Source organism: Amblyraja radiata, chromosome 21, assembly GCF_010909765.2.
Source record: "Amblyraja radiata isolate CabotCenter1 chromosome 21, sAmbRad1.1.pri, whole genome shotgun sequence".
In the NCBI taxonomy this organism is placed as follows: domain Eukaryota; kingdom Metazoa; phylum Chordata; class Chondrichthyes; order Rajiformes; family Rajidae; genus Amblyraja; species Amblyraja radiata.
In genome coordinates this window covers 33923014-33941829 of record NC_045976.1, presented here as the reverse complement: position 1 = coordinate 33941829, position 18816 = coordinate 33923014, and the positions used below count along the sequence as shown (strand labels likewise).

Below are 18816 nucleotides of genomic sequence, written 5' to 3'. Positions count from 1 at the left end.
CTACCCAAGCAAAATATGAGGTGCTGTTCCTCCAATTAGCGATGGGCCTCACTTTGGCCATGGTGGAGGCCCAGGACAGATATGTCGGATTCGGAATGGGTGGGGTTGAAGTGCTGAGCCTCCGGGAGATCAGGTTGGTTATTGCGAACTGAGCGGAGGTGTTAGGCGAAGCGATCGCCAAGCCTGCGCTTGGTCTCACCGATGTAGAGCAGTTGACACCTGGAACAGCGGATGCAGTAGATGAGGTTGGAGGAGGTGCAGGTGGAAAGACTGCTTGGGTCCTTGGATGGAGTCGAGGGGGGAGATAAAGCGACAAGTGTAGCATTTCCTGCGGTTGCAAGGGAAAGTACCCGGGGAGGGGATGGTTTGGGTTGAATGGGACGGATTGACCTGGGAGTTACGGAGGGAACGGTCTCTGCGGAAAGCAGAAAGGGGAAGATGTGGCCAGTGGTAGGATCCCGTTGGAGGTGCCTAAAATGTCGGAGGATTATATGTTGTATGCGATGGTTGATAGGGTGGAAGGTGAGGACAAGGGGGACTCTGTCCTTGTTATGATTCGGGGGAATGTGGATTGAGAGCGGAGCTGCGGGATACAGAGGAGACCCTGGTGAGAGCTTCATCTATCATAGAAGAGGGGAAACCCCGTTCCCTAAATAATGAGAACATCTCCGATGCCCTGGTGTGGAACACCTCATCCTGGGTGCAGATGCGGCGTAGATGGAGGAATTGAGAGTAGGGAATGGAGTCCTTACAGGAAGCAGGGTGGGAAGAAGTGTAGTCCAGATAGCCATGGGAGTCAGTGGGTTTGTAGAAGTCGGTTAGTAGTCTGTTACCTGCGATGGAGATGGAGGTATTTTGCCCATGCAGGTATTGGTCGTAGACAGCCTTATACAGTAGCTGTCTAGAAGTAGCCATGCTTCCAGCAAAGCTGTTCCATTATAACTGTAATATGGATATCGACCCAGTAATGTGGAAAATTGCCTTGGTATCTCTTCACAAAAAAGCACAAAAATATATCCAGCCATTTACCAATCCAATCTAATTAATCAACAATGTTATGGAAAATGAAGTTGACGATGATGTTCAGTAACACTCACTGACAACTTTAGATGCTCAGTTTGTGTACTGCCATGTCTACTTGACTGCATTTCACAGCAGTTTTGGCCCAAGTGCAATAAGACAAGTTATGTGCTCTGGTGTGAGGTATTAAAGTTATTTTTGTCAAGTACTGCATCAAGAATCTTTTTTTTATTTTTAGTTGTTTAAAAGTATGTTTTGGAGAATTTGTTTTGTATTTGTATCTGGGGGAGGGGGGTAGGGTAAGGGGGAAACTGTTTCCCAGTCACCTCCAGGCAAAGATGCGACTATTCTCCCAGTTGCGTCCTCTCCCCCCCCCACGGCCTACCAACTACATTGGCGCGGCCTTTCCTGCCGGAGACCGGCCAAAGCTTCAGCGGCGGCGCAGCGCTGGATCCTCTGGAGTGTTGGGCCTGCTGCTTCAACATCGGGGAGCTGTGGTTTGCGGAGCTCTCAGCCGCGGGTGGTCGCGGAGTCCTGGGACCTTTTGCCGAGGGCCGCCAGCGTGAATCTCCACCCAGCTCGGCCTGTGGACTTCTGGAGCCGCGGACTCCGGTAGGAAGTGGCCAAATCGGAGGTCCAAGCCGCTGAGAATGTTCTCCCGTTCGGATGTTGGAGTTCCATGATCCCGGCGAGAGGGCCTGAGCATCGGGCCGCCCGTAACGGCGCCAGCGGAGGGCTCGGGAGGCCCCGACCACGGTGAACAACAAAACAACAGAGGAGGATGACTGAACTTTGGTGCCTTCCCTCACAGTGGGAAACTTTGATACCGCTGTGTGGGGATGTTTGTGTTAAAGACTATCGTGTTCTGTGTTCTTTTTTTATTCGTATGGCTGTATGGTGACCACAAATTTCACTGTACCAATTGGTGCATGTGACAATAAATGTCTCTTGTCTCTTGTCTCCTATTTCTTGAAATCCTGGTAATATTGAAGTTGTAGAGTCATAGAACTGTATAGCATGGAAGCAGGCCCTTCGACCAAAATGGTCCATGCCAACATTATGGGGCCAGTTCCATTTGTCATCCTTTATCCCATAGCCCTCTAAACACTTACAAATATCTGTCAAAACTTTTTTTTCAAATGGTAATTATAACCGCTTTGATAGCTTTCTCTGGCAGCCCATTCCAGGTATGGACTACCTTCTGAGTGAGAAAGTTGCATTTGAATTCCCTCTTAAGTGTCTCCCCGCTCACCTTAAGCCAATGTCATCTAGTTTTTGAATCCTCTACCCCGGGAAAAGGACTGTGAGTGTTCATTTTATCAACGTCCATCGTGATTTTATACATATCAATAAGGCCACTCATCAGCGTCCTACGCATCAAAGAAAAAAGACCCAGCCAATCCAACCTTTCCCTGTAAATCAAGCCAGGTAACATCCTGGTGAATCTCTTCTAAACCCTTACCAACCTAATTACAAGTTTCCTATAACTGCGTGACCAGAACTACACGAGATTGATCCCTGGGATGGCGGGACTGTCATATGAGGAAAGATTGAAAAGACTAGGCTTGTATTCACTGGAGTTTAGGAGGATGAGGGGGCGATCTTATAGAAACATATAAAATTATAAAAGGACTGGACAAGCTAGATGCAGGAAAAATGTTCCCAATGTTGGGCGAGTCCAGAACCAGGGGCCACAGTCTTAGAATAAAGGGGAGGCCATTTAAGACTGAGGTGAGAAAAAACTTTTTCACCCAGAGAGTTGTGAATTTATGGAATTCCCTGCCACAGAGGGCAGTGGAGGCCAAGTCATTGGATGGATTTAAGAGAGAGTTAGATAGAACTCTAGGGGCTAGTCGAGTCAAGGGATATGGGGAGAAGGCAGGCACGGGTTATTGATAAGGGACGATCAGCCATGATCACAATGAATGGCGGTGCTGGCTCGAAGGGCCGAATGGCCTCCTCCTGCACCTATTTTCTATGCTTCTATGTTACACAGTACTCCAAGTGTGGTCTTACCAGTGACTTGTGCAGCTGCATCATGATGTCTCAACTTGCTTAAAGCAATGCTGACTGTCCCCAATCAGTCTGTGCCTATCCAAATGCTGGTAGATCCTGTGTCTAAGAACTCTCCTCCAACAATTTTCCCACTACTAACATCAGGCTCAACGGCCTGTGAACATTAGCCACCCTCCAGTTTCCCAGACTTCATCTGCGGCTAAAGATGGTGCCATTGTCTGCAATTTCCTAGCTTCCCTCAAGGACCAAGGATGTACATCGTGAGGCCCTGGGATTTATTTAATTTAATGGTCTTTAAATCCCCAGAAACTCCTCTTTGTTAATTTGTAAATGATCTAAGACATCACATCTCCTGTGCCTCATTCTTTAGCTTCCATGATCTTCTGAGTAAAAACAGATGAGAAGTATTTATTTAATAACTCCTCCATATCTTGTGGTTCTACATAAAGTCACCTATGCTGATCTTTAAGGTGACCTATTTGACTAGCCACCCTTTACTTGTAATATGCCTGTAGAATCACTTGAGCTGTTCCTTTCACTTGCCTGCCAGATCCATTCCATTTCCTCTTTGTGCCTTCCTAATTGATTTCTTAAATGTACTCCTACACTTCTTATAGTTGAGGAAGAATTCTCTTGAAACTGACTGCCTAAACTTGCCTAAATGTGCCGCCTCCATTTTCCTGACCAACATCTCTCACCAATCAGGGTTCCATAAACTTGCCAACTTGCCTTCACCCTAACAGGCACATGCGACCCTTCTACTCTTGCAAACACACTTTTGAAAGCCTCCCATTTGCCAGCTGTCTCTTTAGCTGCAAATATACTCTTGACCTGTGTAAGTTCCTGCCTTATGCCTCCAAAATTGGTGGTGCCCCAATTTAGGAACTTAACTTATGGGCCAATCCTATCCTTCTCCATGATTAGTTTAAAACTAATAGAATTATTAGTGAGAATCACTGGTCCCAAGATTCTCCCCGACTGACATTTCCGTACTTGTTCTACCTCGTTCCACAAGATGAGGTCTAGCGTTGTGTCCTCTCCCAGTAGCTTTCTCTATATATCGACGAAAGAACCTTTCTTGGACAAGTCCGACCAAATCTATCCTGACCAATCTCTCTACACAATGGGAGAACCAGTCATTTACAGGGTTAAACTCTTCCACGATAGTGTCCTATTATGTTTACAGTTATCTTCAATCTTCCTGCATTTCTGCTCCTCTAATTCATGCCAACTATTGGTGGGGGCGTGGGGGGGTTCTTATAACACAGTCCCATCTCAGTGATCATTCCCTTCGTATTTCTAAGTTTTATCCATAGAGCCTCACTGGACGATCCTCTCTGAGCACTGTAGTTACAGTGGCTTGCAAAAGTATTCATACCCCTTGAACTTTTCCACATTTTGTCACGTTACAACCACAAACGTAAATGTATTTTATTGGGATTTTATGTGATAGATCAACACAAAGTGGTGCATAATTGTGAAGTGGAAGGAAAATGATACATGGTTTTCACATTTTTTTACAAATAAAAAACTGAAAAGTGTGGCGTGCAAAAGTATTCAGCCCCCCTGAGTCAATACTTTGTAGAACCACCTTTCGCTGCAATTACAGCTGCAAGTCTTATGGAGTATGTCTCTACCAGCTTTGCACAACTAGAGACTGAAATTTTGGCCATTCTTCTTTGCAAAATAGCTCAAGCTCAGTCAGATTGGATGGAGAGCGTCTGTGAACAGCAATTTTCAAGTCTTGCCATAGATTCTCAATTGGATTTAGGTCTGGACTTTGATTGGGCCATTCTAACACATGAATATGCTTTGATCTATTCCATTGTAGCTCTGGCTGTATGTTTAGGGTCGTTGTCCTGCTGGAAGGTGAACCTCCGCCCCAGTCTCAAGTCTTTTGCAGACTCTACAGGTTTTCTTCCAAGATTGCCCTGTATTTGGCTCCATCCATCTTCCCATCAACTCTGACCAGCTTCCCTGTCCCTGCTGAAGAAAAGCATCCCCACAGCATGATGCTGCCACCACCATGTTTCACAGTGGGGATGGTGTGTTCAGGGTGATATGCAGTGTTAGTTATCCGCCACACATAGCGTTTTGCATTTACGCCAAAAACTTCAATTTTGGTCTCATCTGACCAGAGCACGTTCCTCCACATGTTTGCTGTGTCCCCCACATGGCTTATGGCAAACTGCAAACGGGACTTCTTATGGCTTTTTTTCAACAATGGCTTTCTTCTTGCCACTCTTCCATAAAGGCCCGATTTGTGGAGTACACGACTAATAGTTGTCAAGGACAGATTCTCCCATCTGAGCTGTGGATCTCTGCAGCTCCTCCAGAGTTACCATGGGCCTCTTGGCTGCTTCTCTGATCAATGCTCTCCTTGCCCGGCCTGTCAGTTTAGGTGGACGGCCATGTCTTGGTAGGTTTGCAGTTGTGCCATACTCTTTCCATTTTCGGATGATGGATTGAACAGTGCTCCGTGAGATGTTCAAAGCTTGGGATATTTTTTTTATAACCTAACCCTGCTTTAAACTTCCCCACAACTTTATCCCTGACCTGTCTGGTGTGTTCCTTGGGTTTCATGATGCTGTTTGTTATCTAATGTTCTCTAACAAACCTCTGAGGCCTTCACAGACAGCTGTATTTATACTGAGATTAGATTACACACAAGTGGACTCTATTTACTAATTAGGTGACTTCTGAAGGCAATTGGTTGCACTGGATTATATTTAGGGGTATCAGAGTAAAGGGGGCTGAATACTTTTGCACGCCACACTTTTCAGTTTTTTATTTGTAAAAACATTTGAAAACCATGTATCATTTTCCTTACACTTCACAATTATGCGCCACTTTGTGTTGATCTATCACATAAAATCCCAATAAAATACATTTACGTTTGTGGTTGTAACGTGACAAAATGTGGAAAAGTTCAAGGGGTATGAATACTTTTGCAAGCCACTGTATATTCTCCCTGATCAAGAAGGCAAGCCCCCTCCTCTCCTCCTTACAACTTTATCATGCCTGTTGCATCTATGCCTTGGACTACCGCGTGGCGAGCCCTGCCCTTCTCTTAGCCAAGTTACTGCTCGAACAATACTATCCCAGTTCCCCAAGCAAAATGGCCGTGTTCAAACCAGGCCGTGTTGCATCCCAATAAAATGCTTTCTACGGTGCATCTGTGGAAGTTAGTGAGAGTTGTTGGGGACATTCTGAACTTCCGAAACCTTCTAAGGAAAATACAGTGGAAACCTTCAGTGGAAAATTTTGATTCTGCTGTGGGGGGGACGTTCATGTTAAATTCTATAATGTGATGTGTCATTTTTATATTTTTTTTAAATTTTTCTATGGATGTGCGGAAACCTAATTCTCTCTTCTATGTAAAGCACTTTGGTTTCAACGCAAGTTGATTTAAACGTGCTATATAAATATAATTTACTTACTTACTTACTATTTATTTCGAAAACCTGAAGCTTTCGACCATCTCTACGTTGGGGCCATCAATGTAAACCTGGCTGTGTGTACTGCTTTTCTTCCTGAAGTCAATCACAATCTCCTTTGTCTTGCTGACATTGTGGGAGAGGTTGTTGTCTTGTCACCAAGTAACGAGGTTCTCAATCTCCTATTTGTACTCTTTCACATCATTATATGCTATCCAGCCCACGACAGCAGTGTCACCTGTGACCTTGGACATTGAGTTGGATTGGTATTTTGCTGCACAGTCATGAGTGTATAAGGAGTATAGTAGTGGGCTGATGGGGCAGCGGTATTGAGGATTATCATAGAGGATGATTTATCACCTATCCTCACTGTTGTCTTGGTCAGGAAGTTGAGGATCCAGTTGCAGAGGGAACTGCGGACTCTGGAGGCAAGCTTGGTTGGGATAATGGTTTAGAAAGCAGAGGTATTGTCTCTGAATTGTAGGTGTCCTTCTTATCCAGGTGTTCTAAGGATGAATGTAGGGCCATGGAGATGGCATCAGTTGTGGACCTGTCAGTGAAGTAGTTTTAAGATGATATTACAGTAAATCTCTGATAATCCACCATCCAACTATTGGGACATCCTGATGATTCAGCATCAGCCCGCTAGGTAATGTTTGCCACGCTCCCTTCCAATTGGCCAAGGCCTCTATTCCTCGGCAGCCTTACAACTTATTGAGTTCACGTCGAAAATGTATATTACTGTGTAACTTCTCAAAAGGGCGATTTAAAAGTGTTTGGAGGTATTAATAGAATATCCAATGCTCCAGAATACCTGGTCTGGAAAACCTGCTGGTCCATCATGTTGTGCTGGATTATTGGTGTTTTTAACTACACTTAGTGCAGGTGTTGAATTATGATTCCATTTTAAACCATACAACAAATTTCTGGTAGCCTGCATCATTAGTTAACTGCAAATCTGCCTAGAATTTGTTTGTTTGCCCTCCAGATTCTCTTCAGCTTTAATCCTCAATGAGATGAGTGCGTATGCCTCTGAACGACAGTGCATTGGCATTCTTTGTTCAGGTTTAGCTTGCACCTATCTAACTGAAGAAACTTGAATGTTGAACATGAAACCAATCGATAACGTGATCTTTCTTCTGATGTTTTTAATGAAGAATGGAAAATAATTGCTGTGAGAAGTTCGCTTTATTTTCCAGAATGAAAATAAGCAAAGTAAAAAAAACTGCCCTTTAAATTGAGCATGACTACATTTTGTCTGATTTGCTAGATCTTCAAAAAGCTAATTTTTCTTCTGACAAATAGGAAGTTCCTCACATGGGATAAAACATGTTTTGAGAAAGCCAGTCTAAAAATGTCACTTAGCCAATGTGATTGCCTTGAGGGGAAGTGAGTCAAAGCTGAAGTAGATTTCCAGAAGTCTTTACCAAAAATATTGCAAGTGGAAGACTTCTTCCCCAAAATAATATCACTTGCTGCAGCCTCGTCCAAAAATGAGCAGATTTGTCATCATGTGAGAATAGATACGGTTGATGGTTTTAGGTTTATGTTTGAAGTCTGACATCTCTGACACTACTTAGGGTGGCATCAATATATACCAAGTAAACTCAGGATGCGATTCAAATCGTGCAGAGTGCTATCAATTTAACTTTAAATTTATTTCAGCAGTTGTGAGCTACCTGCTTATGCTCTTGTGCCTTCTGGTCTCAGTACGCTAGCATTGATGCATTTGTGGAGAGACTACGTAAATCATTTGTGGAGCAAATGAATAGAAAAAGAGGTTGAAGTGATAGGACAATAGTGCACAACCTTCCAGAGATGTTAGTTCTGATCATGAATATGAAGAGATACACTGGAATTTTACTTTCTATTGAAGATTGCTAATAATTGTTTCCTTATTTAAAATGCAGAGAATTGTGATTGTTTTTGTATGTTTGACAGCATAATTTTTTTGAAATGAGTTTTATAGCCCATTTCAATGGTATATGTAGACTCAATAAAAGTCCCAAGCTTTTCATCCAGCTGACATCTCATTGTTGTTTCTGATATATTCACAGCTTTACAAAATAAATTGAATTTTAATGATTAAAATAAAACAAACTTACCAGTTGCTGTTTTCTCAAAACCACATTGACATACTTCTTCTGGGAGTTAATTTTAGGAATATCAATTGTTATTTTTGATGTCAGATGCATCAAAGATGATTATTGCTTGTTGAATTGTTGGGACTCGCCAGAGAAGAGGCATGCCTGCAAATCAATTTACTACATAGAAGACAAGTAAACTTCATAACTCTGTCATAGTTTTGAAAACTCATTGAAATTAAATCACTTCAATGACAGGTCAATACTGCTTGATGCGTGAACGATCTTGGACATGCGGTACACAAACGTGCTGGAGAAACTCAGCGGATGCAGCAGCATCTATGGAGCGAAGGAAATAGGCAACGTTTCGGGCCGAAACCCTTCTTCAGTAACGGTAGTTGCCTTTGGTTTCTGGTACAATCCTCATAACATTGCCATAAAATTAATTATCTAATTAGTTCGAACTGTGCTGTTTACAGATAGGACATAGTCCCGTCATCCCAGCTCATAGAATCATAATACAGAACTGAAACAAGCTGTTCAGCCCACTGAGTCCATGCTGACCATCAATATCTATCCGCTCATTGACACTAATCCCATCAATGTCATCTCCAGAGGTGGCCATTGGACTCTTATTCACTCTCCATAGCTCTGAAGCTCTGAATATTTCTGAAACAGCCTTAAATATAGGTCTATGGTGAAGAAATGGTTAAACTGGATTCTAAAACCAACACTGGTATTTTCATGATTGTAGTTCACAAATTGGGGCCTTTTCCAATGAGGAATTATTGATATTTATGTCAGTGATGGAAATAAACTATTTATGTGCAGTACTGAAGGGTAATAGTTTATTGTGACCTAACTACAACTATGCATACCATCTACATAAAGGGCATACTGAGGTAAATAAAAAAACACTTTTCATATCAATAAAACAAATAATTTATCACGTGGAATTCAAAGAAGCAGGGTTTAGTTCTGTGCAGAAATCTAAAGGAATTAAACGCCCATCACAGCAACAGGATTGGCTGATGGCATGACATGCTTCACAGGATAGCGAAACCTAGTGGTATTGTCCAATCATTTAGGTCTAAGTTAAAATCCCGTCATCCTAAGTTATGAAACAGGGTTTAGGAAGTGTTTTAGACAGTAGCCTCGTAGAAATAGCCATTAACAACATTTTTTAGTTGGTCCATAACTAGTTCATTGACACCCTTCCAGAACTTTCTGGAATGTTTTTCTTGTACCAAATTTGATAATTCTAAGTACTCTTTACATCTCGTAAAATAACCTGAATGATCCACCTCCAAAGAATCGATTGATGCAAATTTGAATGTTGGTATTGTCTTTGATGACATTTCAGCATTTGTACTGCACAGCCATGATCACAATGAATGGCGGTGCAGGCTCGAAGGTGCCTCCTGCACCTATTTTCTATGTCTTTGTTTCTATGTTTCAAATAAAGAATCAAGGCCCTACTTGAGAATTCTCTTCATCAAAGATATCAAACAATACAATCTGGTTTGTGCAAGGGTTTGTTGCTCCAAAAGTGATCAAATTTAAATGTCTTCACACACACTACTGAATGCAGCCACAGAAGGAAAATGCAGTTATTGTCCTGATCATGTTGTTCCCAAAGAAATGAGGCAATGTGGTTGCAGTGGTAACACAGTGTGATGGAACAGCAGGCAAGAGGTGGCATGGTGGTTACTGTCTGATGTTTAATTGCAAATTCATGTCGATAAGATTATTCTCTCACAAGGAGATTAGACCTCTCTTGTAATTCATATGAAAAAAATCAATTGGCTGTTGTCAATTTGATCCAAATACCGAATAGAATGAAACCCCATCCACATTTGTCCAACTGCTGTAAAAAGATTTTTGTGGTGTATTTGCAATGACTGCAGATGCTGGAATTGTGAACAAGAAACAAAGTGCTGGAGGAACTCAGTGAGTCAGCCAGCATATGTGGAGGTAAGGTCTGTTTATGTTCTGCAAACACAACATAGTTTGTAATGATGAATTTGCCAAAAATACAAGCTGTTGGCCGAAACAACCATTATTGCCGGCAACTGCATATGGGCCTGGACTGGCATGATTTAATAGAATATAAAACTAAATCAAAAATATCAATGATAGAGTCAGTAAAAAGACAAGACTGTCCCCCTTTGAGAAACCCTCCTTGAAGCTCATCCACGTGCTAATCTGAAAATGGGTCCTGACACGAAACATCACCTATCCATGTTCTCCAGAGATGCTGCCTGACCTGCTAAGTTACTCCAGTACTTGCGTCCTTTTATGTAAACCAGGATCTGTAGTTCCTTGTTTCTAAGACTTGGTTTCAGTCAGGTTTTCTCGTCTTTATGTCTGGAGAGGACTAATTGGAGTATGTTCCCGATGCAAATTCAATGACCCGTCTCTTTGTGATCCGGGCAGTGGGCAGTGATTGTGCATGTGACCGTGGCGAATGTCACAGCTGAGCCCAATCCTGTTTTAATCGGAGGTCTCACTTGCGCACATTCAACTGGAGCAAAGAGATTGAGACTCTATTCAAACAACTTCCATCGGTCTTATAGAAACTATTTGTGGTTTGGAAGTGGTGGTCGGTGATCATTGATTTTTCACTTGATGCAAAGGAAAACTATATTTAGGAATGCAAGTTCTTGGCTAGGGGGGATTACACTGAATCTGCAGATTCATGTGGCATGTTCCCCCATGAGTTTCGATTCTTCTATATTTATAGTGGGACAGTAACTCCTGCGAGATGGTCGTGGCATAGATTTATACAGCACGGAAACAGGCCCTTCAGCGCAATTCGTCCATGCTGACCAAGATGCCCCATCTAAGTTAGTCCCATTTGTCTACATTCTAAAAAATAATGGGTAGGCCGTTTAGGACTGAGATCAGGAAAACCTTTTTCACCCAGAGAGTTGTGAATCTGTGGAATTCTCTTCCGGAGAATGCAGTAGAGGCCAATTCATTGGATGTATTCAAGAGAGAGTTGGATATAGCTCTTAGGGCTAATGGAATCAAGGGATATAGGGAAAACGGGGTACTGATTCTGGATGATCAGCCATGATAATATCGAATGGCTCGAAGGGCCGGATGGCCTACTCCTGCACCGATTTTCGATGATTCTATGTTTGTCTTCGTTTGGCCCATATCCATTTAAACCATTCCTATCCACGTACCTATCCAAATGTCTAATAAATGCTGTTATAGTTCCTGCCTTAACTACCACCTCTGGCAGCTCATTCCGTATACCTACCACTCCTTTAGTGGAATAGTTGCCTCTCATGTTCCTATTAAATCTTGCCTGTCTCCTTGAATATGTCATCTGCCTAAGGTGAATGACTCCGTGCATTCTCCTTCATGATTTTAGGCACCTCTAAGTTCACCCCTCAGCCTCCTGCACTCAAAGGAATAAAGCACCAGCCTGCCCAACCTCTCCCGATAGTTCAGACCCTTGAGTCTTTGCAAGATCCTTGTAAATCTTCTTTCCAGTTCAATGGTATCTTTCCTAAAGCAGGGTGATCAAAACTGAACAAAATACTCCTAATAAATGTCTTGTAATGTTACAATGGTAACATAATGTTCCAACATCTTTACTCAGTTCTCGGACTAGGCGGCACAGTCACACAGCTGGTAGAGCTACTGACTATCAGCACCGGTTCAATCCTGACTTTGTGTGCTGTCTGTGTGGAGTTTGTACATTTTCCTTGTGACCATGTGGGTTTCCTCTGGGTGTTCTGGTTTCCTTCCACTTTCCAAAGACGTGTGGGTTTGTAGGTCAATTGGCCTCTGTAAAATTGCTCCATGTGTGTAGGGAATGGATGCAAAAGTGGGAAAACATAGAACTAGTGTGAATGGGTGGTCGATAGTTGGCGTGGACTCTGTGGGCCAAAGGACTCGTTTCCATGCTGTATCTGTGAACTAAACAAATCTGATGAAGGTCAGCAAGTCCCATGATGCTACTTTCAGGGAACTATGTGTATGTACTCCAAGATGCCACTGCTGTACAACTCTTCCCAGTGCCCTGCCATTCACTGGGAAGGCCCTGCTCTGCCTTGATTTCCCAAAATGCAACACCTTACACTTGACTGTCCTTGGGAAGTTATTGATGCCATTCCAGTTCTGCTGTTGGTCAGCCCATTTCATAGTATTGTTGAAGGCAGGAGCCATCATAAGTCATGTCCTTCAGTTCTGATGATATTTTTTGCACCTTCCCTTTGCAACGTTCATGTGTGACAAGGAATGCAGGGGAATGGAGAAACTCCAATCCATGGGTAGAAGACTAATTTCAATATTGCTTATGTTCTATTGCAATGCTTATTTTTTATTTAATATTAACACTTAGTTTAATTTGACCGTACAAACAGATATGTCATTGTCCAAACACAATATTTGGCTGGTATCACTGGGTGGTGTCAGGAACACATATCCACTTTTTAATTGCTTGACCTTTTTTCCTCCCCTCGACCTCCCTACTTCTCCCCACAGATTGCAGACGTTATTTATCATTTCGAGCTGTGTACAGCTTATTCATTGTTAATAATATCTGGAATCTTCTGCAAAGGATGACTGAGTACCCCACCAAGCAGTGCTTTAACTATATTTCTCGTTTACTTTTTATGAGTCCACAATTGACTGCTAAAATCTTAGCTCAGCAATAGCATTCAAACTGCAATTTGTAGATCCTAAGCCTGCTCTGGAGCTTGGAGCACAATGTCTGTACTGTCTGTCCAGTGCAGTCTTACCAAATGATGAGCTATTGGAAACACATCTCCAATGGTGCATCGTTTGAAAAGAATCAGTGGTTATAGTAAGTGTTTAAGAAGGAACTGCAGATACTGGAAAATCGAAGGTACACAAAAAAAAAAAAAAATGCTGGAGAAACTCAGCGGGTGCAGCAGCATCTATGGAGCGAAGGAAATAGGCAACGTTTCGGGCCGAAACGTTGCCTATTTCCTTCGCTCCATAGATGCTGCTGCACCCGCTGAGTTTCTCCAGCATTTTTTTGTGTACCTAGTGGTTATATTAAATTTGATTGGAGAGAGTTTTCTCCGAGCCCTGGCCGAACAAGTGGATTACATTTTGAAAGAGATTAATTGGACTTCCTGTATTTACTCTTTGTGGAGAAATCATTGTGACGTGATAATTCAGATAATTCTTGGGGTCTAGATATATTGAATTGATGAATATGACCAGGTGGCTGGAGGTGGTTAAAGATTATTATGTTGTAATTTTTCTTGGTGAGGATGCAAATTTTCGTACAGCCGCAAACTGGTGCCTATTTGTTCATTTCCCTTTGCGCCTCTAACAAACTGGAAGGAAAAAAAATCTGAAACGGGATAAGATTGATGCTGTTCATTATCTCCTGCCGGTACCTTTGTTGAATTGCAGGTTTGGTGTTTAGAGATGTCCTCGTGAAGTCGACACGCATATTTGTTTTACACATCATGTCATGTCTGAAGATTTTAACTGTAAAATACAAATAATCTGTAAAATACTGCTTGATTATTGGATTTTATTCTTTCCTCAATAAAACCTGTACATACGTCTAATTTTGCCACGATTCCCTGGATGATGAGATTATGTGAGCGGTTAGTGTGTTTACAGGACTGCCAAGGAATTCTATTGTTAGGTTGATTAGGCACTTCTCAGGGGAGATTTTGAAAGCTGTAATATGAGCAAGTGCTGAAAGCAAATTGACAAGATTCAAAAGCTTTGGGATATCACAAACTCTTTGTCTGACACAAAATGTAAGTTGGCTAATGAGATAAGTGCACTTTAAACATGAGAGAATTCTAAAATGAAGATGTGTTGGAAGGTTTATGTGCTTAATATTTGCTTCTATTGTTGATTTTGAGTCTGACATCTGAATGAATGGGGTGTGAATGTAAACATCATTTCAAAATTGGACGACTAAATCTGAAGCGCAGTATCAAGCAGAGTCTGCACTGTCACAATACATCTGTCAGATGAAACGGAAACCAAGTTTGTGCTGAGGTCAGTGTAAAATACTAAAGTAGTTCTGGCTAATATTTATCAGCCTAACTAAAACATTTATTTCAGTGTTATTTTTTTTAATTTGTTATGCACAAATTGGCTGCTGTATTGGCGAACAGACACTTTTTGGACTGCCAAATACCTTGATTGCAAGTAATGCAAGTAATCCAATTGTGCAATATTACCAAATTAAGAAAGAATGAATTAATCCAAAATTATGTTGATGCACCAGTTAGATATGCACCTTCTTCTGTAATAATATACTGACAATAGTGGGTGTTATTTTACCATTGAAATATCTTCCAGGTACAGGTTTTACAGTATGCCGGGATTTGAAATGTTCTTTCACTGCAATTTATTCTATTGGTTTCAGTCACTTGCTCTTTGCAATCAAGCGTTGAGCAATTTAAAGTTCATTGGTGGTGGTTTATTGTTTGCATGTGTGCATTGAGATCCATTTGGCTCCACACCCAACAGTTCCATAAAAGCTGATCTTTATCTCCAGAAGATAAAACTGCAGGCAGTCAATGAGTTTGTTAAATGAATTTTGTATTTTGTGGTCACTTATTGGTTCCATTACAATAAAATTCGTCCAAAGAGATCTTTTTTTCAAGTTGAATATGCGGTTAGAATTCAAAATAGTTCAACAACATGTCTATTATGCAAATATTGGCAAGTTCCTTTGCCTTAAATGTCTTAATGGATTTATAATTTAGTCATGTTGAAAAATGTTATTATTCTCAGTCTTAATTTTTTTTACTGCTTTCTGCAAATGTTTCCCTACAGGTCCCTTAAAATGTCCTTCTCATTTGTATCTAATGTTTGTTCCCACTAACTAAAATGCCTCATGAGAAAACAGGCCTTTGGGTCACTCTTGTCTTCCTTTGCCTAATTAGCTCAAATGGTTAAAGCAATAAACAATATTGTGTCCTTTCAGTGCCCCTTATTTCCAAGATTAAACACTCACATCTCCAGTTTATACAGTATTTAAAATAAAAGCTTGTTTTATTGCAGTATAATTGTTTATCCTATTCTTTCCAGCCTCGCATCTTTGGGATTAAACCTTACTTTTGAATGCATAGCCACATGTTTAATTTCTTATGCTCTTGGCCATTCTAAACAAAAGATTAGTATTGCAAATGCCTTCCATACCTTGCAGAAATAAGCTGCCTTTAATTGCCTTCAGTTATTGGCACGTCATATGCATGATCATTTTCTTCAGCCTTGATGTAAGCTTTCTAATTTTAATATTTAAAACATAAAAGGTACCGTTTTGTTCATGCAGGGGATGTGGCCATTGCTGGCAAGACAACATTTAATGGCCATGCTTAATTACCCCCAGAAGTATTGGTGAGCTGACATTTTGAACTGGTGCAGTTTGTGGTGACAGTGCTCTAAATAAACACTGCAGAGTAGACATTTTATGGATTTTGAATCCTGGGTTCTAAAAGAACCAGGTGGTATTTACAAATCAGGGTGTTGTTCAAATTGAAACCAATTCACATGAACTATTGAATTGGACCTGCTGTCCTGGCATGTTCAAGCTCGCTGGCTTAAGAAATGGTGTTAATGCAGATTGCAGTTCTGTTTTTTGTTGATTGAGCATGCTGCTACCACAGTGTGGGGAATGGATGGTGGATTGGGTGGTTTAGATATTCATTAGAATGGTTGTAGCTGCAATCAGGAGGCAAGGAATATTCCATTGTGTCCTTTATTTGTGCCTTATTTACACAGAAAACAAAACAATACAGCACAGGAACAGCCTTTAATGTCTTTGCCGAACCTGATGCCAAGATAAACTAATCTCATCTGCCTGCACGTGATCCATATCCCGACTCTCTGAATATCCTTGTGTTGATCTAAAAGCCTCTTAAACACCACTATCGTATCTGCCTCCACAATGACCCCTGGCAGCGCGTTTCAGACACCCGTCACCCTCTGCATATCAAAAACATTGCACAGCACAAACTTTAGATATACACAAAAAGCAGGAGTAACTCAGCGGGGCGGGCAGCAACTCTGGAGAGATGGAATGGGTGACGTTTCGGGTCGAGACCCTTCTTCATACTGGTTAGGGATAAGGGAAACGAGAGATATAGATGATGATGTGGAGAGATAAAGAACAATGAATGAAAGATATGCAAAAAAGTAACGATGATAAAGGAAACAGGCTGTTTGTCGGGTGATAACGAGAAGCTAGTGTGACTTGGTTGGGGGAGGGATAGAGAGGGAGGGAATACCGAACGGGGCTACCTGAAGTGAGAGAAATCTATATTCATACCACTGGGCTGTAAGCTGCCCAAGCAAAATATGAGATGCTGTTCCTCCAATTTGCATTTAGCCTCACTCTGGCAATGGAGGAGACCGAGGACAGAAACGTCTGTGTAGGAATGGGAAGGAGGAAAATGTCCAGCAACCGTGAGATCAGGTTGGTTGAGGCGGGCTGAGCGAAGATGTTCCGCGAAACAATCATCCAGTCTGCGTTAGGTCTCGCCGATGTACAAGAGTCCACATCTTCAACAATGGATACAGTAGATGTGGTTGGAGGAGGTGCAAGTGAACCTCTGCCTAACCTAAAAGGATTGCCAGAGTCCCTGGACAGAGTCGAGGGAGGAGGTACATCGACAGGTTTTGCATCTTCTGTGGTTGCAAGGGAAAGTACCTGGGGTTTGGTTTGGGTGGGGATGAGTTAACCAGGGAGTTGCGGAGGGAACAGTCTCTGCAGAAGGCGGAAAGGGGTGAGATGGGAAAATGTGGCTAGTGGTAGGATCCTGTTCGAGGTGGCAGACATTTTGGAGGATTGTGTGTTGTATGCGATGGCGGATGTGGTGGAAGGTAAGGATTGTAAGGACTCCTCATCTTAAAACTATGCCCTCTCTCTTTGACTAATATTTTTCTGCCATTGTTTTAAAAAAAACTGGTTTCTTGACTATTCTTTAATTTATGTGCCTGTTCTGTCAGCCACTGGGTTTCAGATCAGTTATTCATGTAGCTTGTATGTTGCCCTGACAAATTCCTATTAAAATAACCAGGACTTAGAAGATAGGTCTTCCACTATTATCAACCCTTCTGATAATTCTTGCATAAATAGTGGAAGGGTTTCCCCTTGACTCCACCTGATTTCTTTGAGTTGCACTTATTCAATCAAATACCGCATTGCTGTCAACGGCGATTACTCTCATTTCTGGAATTCAGCTCTTTTATCCGTATTTAGATAAAATGGAAATGAGGTCTGGAGAGAAGTGGCCTTGGAGGAATCCAAATTGTGTATCAGCGAGTAGTTTGTTGGTGATCAAGTGTGGCTTGACGGCACTGTCAACAACAATTCCAGTCACTTTGTGGATTGGAAATTGGTTTGGAAATCTCCTGCTTGTTGTGGATGAGACGTACTTCCCACAGTGCTAGATAGATGTCACAGCTGTATTGGAAACAAATCTTCAACACTGGAGCCAGATTTTATCAGGACCTATCAATTACCTTTAACCAAACCAGTCAGCCATTTCTTCACATCACCATGGAGTAAATTAGCTTTGTATCTGTGATGGTGGGGGACATTCAAAATGAGTCCAAGAATTACAGCACAACTATTTTTTAGTTTTCAGGAGTTGACTTAAGTTTACGGCATTAAATTTGACCTTATTATTACATTTGACCTTAGGGCACTTGAAAAACATATATGAGAAATGCATTTATCATCTTCTGGAGGTAGACACAAAATGCTGGAGAAACTCAGCGGGTAAGGGTAATGAAGAGAAGGAATTGGGACGTTTTGGGACGAAACCCTTCATTCAGACTTCATCTTCTGGAGAATGACTTTTAACATGGTTGACATAGTTATTGAATTGGGGTACCATTGATTATTTCTGAGCAGTAATTGTTAAGTGAAACACAGGGCAAGTAAAATGCTGCTCATTTACTCCAGCTGAGTAGAGTTGGTCTATTATCAAGCACCTTTAGCATGTAGATTTTTCACTGCTGAGGGAACTGTCTGTCGTGTTTCGAGATTTTCCAGGGCTCTGACACATTCTGACCTTGCATATGAATTTTTATTCAAGCAAACTTCTGTGGGTGCTGAAAGTCTGAATTGAAAACAGAAAATACTGGAATTGTTCATCAAATTCATTGTTCCACATTTCAGAAGCCAAGTGCAGATTGGCATTGTGGAATGTTTCAGATCAGTCTGCAAGTGTGACACTGAACATGGCTATGAAGGTTCAACAATTTCAGTGATTCTGCAAATTCCATTGACA

At 41.7% G+C, this 18816-nt stretch overlaps 1 protein-coding gene across 1 annotated transcript in view; it reads left to right on the top strand.

The window, feature by feature from the left end:
- Positions 1–18816, top strand: part of snd1 (staphylococcal nuclease and tudor domain containing 1) — a 778779-nt gene that overhangs the window by 404940 nt on the left and 355023 nt on the right. The gene's annotated exons all lie outside the window — the stretch shown is intronic.